Genomic DNA, 7,500 nt, shown 5'->3' with positions numbered 1-7,500 from the left:
GAGTTTTCTTTTCTGTATAAGCGTTCGAGTTCCCTGGAAACCTCTAGCAGGGAGATAGGGTTTGGAACGCGAAGAGCACCGCAGTTGCGGCGGTGTCCGGATCTTCCCCTCGGACCTTGAAAATCCAGGAGAGGGCCACGTGGAGGTGTCGCGCCGGTTCGTACCCATATCCGCAGCAGGTCTCCAAGGTAAAGAGCCTCTAGTCGATAGATTAATGTAGGTAAGGGAAGTCGGCAAATTGGATCCGTAACTTCGGAATAAGGATTGGCTCTGAGGAGCGGGGCGTGTCGGGCTTGGTCGGGAAGCGAGTCTGGCTGACGTGCCGGGCCTGGGCGAGGTGAACGGCGTTGAACGGATTCGTTCGTTCTCGTCGGGATCCGAGCTCGGTCCCGTGCCTTGGCCTCCCGCGGATCTTCCTTGCTGCGAGGCTTTCGTTGGCGGCTTGCCGTCGTCGATCGTCCTCTTCGGCCGCCATTCAACACTCAGCTCAGAACTGGCACGGACTAGGGGAATCCGACTGTCTAATTAAAACAAAGCATTGCGATGGCCCCCAAGGGTGTTGACGCAATGTGATTTCTGCCCAGTGCTCTGAATGTCAACGTGAAGAAATTCAAAAAAGCGCGGGTAAACGGCGGGAGTAACTATGACTCTCTTAACAAATCCATCAATTGGTCGACAGTATGAACACCGCTCATAAATCTTTGATTCACGAAAAATCAGCCCATCAGGCCCAAATGTCAGAATTCGCCTCACAGGTTACTCACGCTTCTCAAGCGATAGCGGGAACCGTTCGAGCTATTGAGGAAACCCGTCTCAAGCAAGTGAGGGTGGAGACGATTCCACCTCCACCTCCTGCAATAATCTCATACTCAAGACCCGTGGCAGTCTGTTGCCCTCCTGCAGAGTCGGAGCCATGCTGTCCTCCTCGAGAATCCTCAGGATCTCCAGACTCAGATCCCGGACCTCAACGGTCTACGGTGGTTAGGATTATCAACCGAGATGGCACCTACATCGCTCCCTCGGCTGTCGCTCGAGTGGAGAAAGGAATGTTAACATCATTGGATCTCAAAGTTCCTGGGCTGAATTCATTGAAAGCACTAGTGGGCAAGCCAATAGCACTAGCAGCCATGGTGCTCAATTTAGACTTAGCACACCTGGAGACCAAAGGGGATAGTCAGCCAGATTGGCTCCACCAGTTGTTGGCGACCAACCATGCTAATAGGAAGCAGATTGTAATTAACGCCTTGAAAGCTTTACCACGTCGTGAATATTAATTTGTTTGGTCCTCAAAGGATCGGCGGATATTATATCCTCGTTCCATGTGCCAACCCATACCTCCTCGCGGTGGGGACCGGGCAACGTTGCGGGTCGGCAATCCAGCCGCCTCGCAACGGCCAACAGGGCTCTGGCTTCAAACCTCCGGGGGGTTGCCTTCCCGTCGGGGGTTCATTCAGTAGGCCCGATCGAAACAAGAAGTATGACCACTAGCCGGCGGGGGCCTCGGCCCGCCGGCCCTACTGATCCAGTAGATTCCCGCGACTCTTCCCCTTCTCCCGAACCCGCGCCCGTCGATCCGTCGATTTCGGACATAAAGAGGAATGGAAAGGAGTTTTATAGAAGGGACAGAAAGGGATGATCGAAGATCCATGTCATGGCGCGAGAAAGAAAGAGGTGTCAGAAAGAAAGAAAGAAAGAAAGAAAGAGAGAGAGAAAGAGAAGGAAAGAAGGAAGGAAAGAAAGAGAACGAAAGAGACACAAACGAAAAAGGGGCTTTATGCCCCTTTTTCACTTTGAGCATAAATAGAGATTGCTGGGAATGATCACAAAAAAGGGGCTATATGCCCCTTTTTTGCTTTAAGCGTACTGGCAGAACGATGGGAATGATCAGGGCGTAAGCCCGCCACGACGTCTGATGCTGCTTTAAAAAGCAATACGCCGCTGGACTTAGTCCAATCCAGTGCACCACAACACCTGGTGACAGACGTCGAAATGTCCGGAAGGCCGACGGACCGAGCTAAGTGACAACACTAGCACCGAGACCTGAAAAGGGAAGAAAGAGACAATTAATGCAGGAATTCTTAACATCTAACAAAATAGAAAAGTCTCAAAAGAAGAGGTCTCAAAACCCTCAGGGACAGTGGTGTGAGTGGTACACGCCACTGTACGGGTAGCGAACCCGAGGAGCCTGAGCACCCATACCGTAAATCCTCTGTTGGTCGTCGCAACGACCCATTCGCAACCCCTCTCGGTCTTGCCTATGGTACGCGACGGCAGCGGAAACGGGGGGCTTGGCTTTACCGCCCGGCCTGCGAGAATGGCAACTCTTCAAACGGCCTCCAAATCTTAAGCTCTGCTTCGTGGTGATGGGATGAATGGTTGGGGGGGTAGCCCCAACCCCAAGCGAACAACACTGGGGTACCTGCCGACCCCCTGGTGATGGCATGCTCGGCCTCAGGGCACCGTGTGTCAGGCCTGTCCTGGAATGGCGGCTCTTCCCGGACAGTATCAAAACCGACCATACTCGTGGGATTCATATGGATACCTTAACTAAAAACACAAAACACAAAACAAAAAAGACGGAAACTAAACCGGAAACAACCATGGCTACACAAACAGGAAAAGAGAAAGGCAAAAAGGACACAAAAACTAAAACTAAGAGATCCTTCTTAAAGCAGGTAATAGAAGACAGCTCTACTTGCTGAGGCAAACTATTTGCTCGGACGTAGGGCGGAACCGTCCGGTGTGAGCACTTGCGTATTTGCGGGATGAGTAACCATGATGTCCTCTGAGCCAGGAGTATAGGCCTGAGTTCGGAGGAAGTACCTATGACTCTGCTCAAGCTAGCCAAATGCCTCGTCATCTAATTAGTGACGCGCATGAATGGATTAACGAGATTCCCACTGTCCCTATCTACTGATGGGAGTGGCTGTAGAGCTCTTAAGGCGGTCGTTTGAGGTGTCGGGGGGACTTGCCTAGTATCCGAGACCAGTCCTTAAGCAGCCTACAGTCGAGCAAGCCAGCCACCTTCTCGCGGTTCCCATTGTGAGTACCCTCCTGCAGGGGGAAACCAAGAGCTGCCACTGCGAATGCAGAACCCGCAGGATCAGCCCTGCGGGAACTGCTACCAAGGCAGGGACGGTGTTGGTGCACACCGTTTGGGAGTGTAGCGACCCCACCTACCCGAGCCAACGATCCGTCGTACGTCCGGACATAAAGAGGAATGGAAAGGAGTTTTATAGAAGGGACAGAAAGGGAAAATCGAAGATCCATCTCATGCGCGTGGATACAGAGATGTCAGAAAAGAATGGGTGTCAGGAAAGCGGAAAAGAGCAGGAAAAAGCCTATGAAAATTGCAAATTAGCGTATATTGTCATCAAGGGGGCCTCGGGCCCCCTTCGCACGAAAAGGCTTTTTCCGGAAGGTGAGTACTGCACACCAGGGGGCTTATAGCCCCCACAGCCTGTTGAGCAAGAAAGAAAGAAAGAAAGAAAGAAAGAGAGAAATTGAAGGAAAGAAGGAAGGAAAGAAAAGGAACGAAAGAGACACAAACAAAAAGGGGCTATATGCCCCTTTTTTGCTTTAAGCAAAAATAGAGAAAGAAGGGAATGATCATAAAAAAGGGGCTATATGCCCCTTTTTTGCTTTAAGGGCTTTTTAAGCCCGCCACGACGTCTGTGCTGCATTAAAAAAGCAACACGCCGCTGGCATTTTTTCAAAATGCCTGCGAAAGCAATACGCCGCTGGACTTAGTCCAATTCAGCGCACCAAAACACCTGGTGACAGACGTCGAAAAGTCCGGAAGACCGACGGACCGTACGATCGAGAAATGTGCACCCCGGCACGAAACATATGAAGAGGCCCGAACTGCAGGCGGACCTGAAAAAGAGAAAGAAAAAGAGACATAAAGACAAAGTAACGAACATCTTACAAAATTACAAAAGTGCTCAAGCAAAGGACGTCTCAAAACCCCTCAGGGACAGGGGCGTGGGTGGTACACGCCAATGTACGGGTAGCGAACCCGAGGAGCCCGAGCAACCACACCGTAAAGCCTCTGTTGGTCGTCGCAACGACCCATACGCAACTCCTTTTCTGGCCTTGCCTATGGCACGCGACGGCAGCGGAAACGGGGGTCTTGGCTTTACCGCCCGGACCGCGAGGATGGCAACTCTTCAAACGGCCTCCAAATCCTAAGCTCTGCTTCGTGGCGAGGGGATGAATGGTTGGGGGGGTAGCCCCAACCCCAAGCGAACAACACTGGGGTACCTGCCGCCCCCCTGGTGATGGCATGCTCGGCCTTAGGGCACAGCGTGTCTGGCCTGTCCTGAAATGGCGGCTCTTTCAGGACAGTATCAAAACCGACCTACTCGTGGGAACATCATGAAAAATTCAAAACTAAAACTCAAAAATAAAAACCAAACGGACACACAAATGGCAACAACACTGGCTACCACCACGGACAAGAATACTTACCTAAAAAATCCTAAGCCCAAGAGGCAGTCCTTATACGATATAATCGCTGAAAGCTCTACTGATGGCAGCAGTAGCAGCGGCGATGAAAGTGAAGTGATGAGTGCAGCGGAACTCAGATCATCTGAGAAATGCTGCACCAAAGCATCGGACGCCATCCCTCCTCGCAAGAGGAAGATGGTTGAAGATGAGAATAACGACATTGGCACAACACTCACTAAGACAAATGACGTAACACTAACGAGTCCACAAACGACAACACTACAAGGCCCACTAGACAGAGTAAAGTCTCAAAGACAAGAACTCGAGCACTTCTTGCTCAATGAGGCAAACAATTTAACCAAGGCGGAAATAAGAACCATTATGGCAAAGTGGGGGGTCATGGAGGGAATCCTCTATGACCTCATATTGGAAAACGAAAAGCTCAAAACCACCAACGAGTACAAGAGCCCCCAACTCTCGTACTCCCAAGTGGCAAACCTCAACCCTTGCAAGGGCCTGACCAACCCTGCAAGCGGTAAAAACAGTCCTGCACAAGCAGCGAGACCTATCCCCCCTAAAAAATCGGGTGAGATCATTTTGATCAAACCCACGAAAGAGACCGATAAAAGAACAAACGATGAGTTAAAACAAACAATTACCAAAGAACTCACAGGTATTCGCTCAAAGTTACACGTAAAAGGAATAAGGCAAATGCGTAACAAAGGCGTAATAATAGAAGTGGAAAGTAAGAAAGACGTTGACCTCATAAAGGGAACCCCGCTCCAGAAAGCGGGACTCAGGGTTGAAGACCCTAAGAAACAATGCCCGTCTATTATCATATACGACGTGGAAAAAGAAAACACTGTTGAAGAGCTCAAAGCTGAGCTAGTTCAAAAGAACTTCCAGCATAAAACCGAGGCTCAACTAGAAGCACTGGAAAAGGAAATTACCTTCAGACACTCGTTCAAGGCAAGGGACGACAACAAGGTAAACTGGATCGTGGAGACCCCAGGTCCAGAATATAAAGAGTTGATCAGCAAAGGCAAGATCTTTATGATGTGGTCGTCGTACCGCATTAGAGAGTATTTGAACATCACGCGATGTTTCAAATGCCATGGTTTTGGACACGTTGCAAAAAATTGCAACGCGCCAGACCAATTGTGCGAACTATGTGGCTCCAAGGACCACTTGAAGGAGAAGTGCAAGGAGACGCCCAAGTGCATTAACTGCACTAGGGCAAAAAGAACCGAGACCAAACACACGGTTAAAGATAAAAACTGTCCCATATTTGTACGGTATGTGGACTTAGTTAAATCGAAAATCAATTGGCAATGATTCTAGCTCAAATTAACGCCCAAAGGTCGGCTGCAGCAGCAGCAAATATACAAGATAGACTCCAAAAGGACAAAATAGACATAATTTGTCTCCAGGAACCTTACACGTACAAAGGTAAGGTAAAAGGGTACTCAACTAGAGTGACAACTATACAGCCGGAAACCGATACACCCTGGGTAGCGGCAGTGATTGCAAACAAAAACATAGAGGTGTTCCAAGTAAACCTGGATAAGTCACCACACGTGATGACACTGCACGTCAGACTTGGACAACTCAGTTTCTACATCATAAATGCGTACTTTCAATACTCACTGGCAATAAATCCATTTTTAACAATACTGCAAAATATCCTAGGCAAGCTTAAGAACCACAAGGTCATAATGACAATAGATGCAAATGCTCACTCTACACTCTGGCATTCTGGCCAAACAGACACACGAGGCAGGGAAGTGGAGGATTTCATCATCCAAAACGACCTTCACATACTTAACAAGCCAAATCAAGCTCCGACGTTTTGCACACATAGAGCAGAATCCAATATTGACGTAACACTAACGACAAGCAATTTTACAAACCATACCTCAGACTGGGAAGTGATACCTGACTGTAATGTCAGTGATCACAATATGATCATTACAAAAATAGGAGCCCGCGACACAGCTTTCAACACCCCCTTCCTCCGCAGCGGATACAACATCCGAAGAGCGGACTGGGAGAGGTTCAGTACTGAATTGAACAGACGATTCAACGATGCCTTCCTGCAAAGGATTGGCGCGTTGACAACAGACAGAGCGGTCAAGAATTTCACCAGAGTGCTGAGTGACATTTGCGATTTTTCGATACCAAAAATCAGAAACCGTCCGAACAGAGTCCCATGGTGGACTCAAGAGCTCACAAACTACAGGAAATTGGCAAACAGAGCTAAAAAACGACTCTCCAGGGCTAGACGCTTGAACAACCTCTATGAACTGGATGCACTTGAGACCCAATACAGGAGAGCAAGAAATGCTTTCACCAAGAAAATTAAAGAACAGAAAACACTGGCCTGGAGGAATTTTGTCTACACTGAAGGCAACAGAGATCCTTGGAGTTTAGTCTATAAAATTATCCGTGAAAAGTTAAATTGCGAAGAAACGTTTGCATCCCTGACACTTCCTAATGGCAGAATAACAACATCGTGGAAGGACACTATGAAAGCGATCCTCGAAAAGGTGGTGCCGCAAGGGGATAACATCCCTGAAACGCGCACACATACAGACCTGAGAGACGAAGTCTCCAGGTACAGAAACTCCAATATGGAGAACAGAATTACTGCTAAGGAAGTAAGGGATGCAGCGAAAAAGTGCAAGAACAAAAAGGCCCCTGGACTCGACGAGATCAAGCCTGAGATAATTAAAAGACTAATCGACCTTAATGAGCAAATCATTGTCAAAATTTTCAATAAGTGCCTTAACGACTCAGTCTTCCCCAAGACTTGGAAGTCGGCACTTCTTAGGATAATTCCTAAAAACAAAAACAGGGACCGAGCAAGTGTCAGTTCTTACCGGCCCATTGCACTCCTCTCAACCATTGGCAAGATTTTCGAGAGGATTATCGTTAACAGAATCGACGAAACTTACAAAGGCTGGGGGCTGGAACACCCCAGCCAATACGGCTTCAAAAGCCGCAAATCAACTGAGGACGCACTACTCAGATTGAAATATGGAGTAAAAAGGT

At 48.7% G+C, this 7,500-nt stretch overlaps 1 pseudogene; it reads left to right on the top strand.

The window, feature by feature from the left end:
- The window catches only part of LOC143350512 (large subunit ribosomal RNA), a 12,736-nt pseudogene that overhangs the window by 2,363 nt on the left and 2,873 nt on the right, over positions 1 to 7,500 (top strand).

This window comes from Colletes latitarsis, chromosome 14 (assembly GCF_051014445.1).
Source record: "Colletes latitarsis isolate SP2378_abdomen chromosome 14, iyColLati1, whole genome shotgun sequence".
Taxonomy (NCBI): domain Eukaryota; kingdom Metazoa; phylum Arthropoda; class Insecta; order Hymenoptera; family Colletidae; genus Colletes; species Colletes latitarsis.
This window is presented reverse-complemented; position numbering and strand designations above follow the sequence as displayed.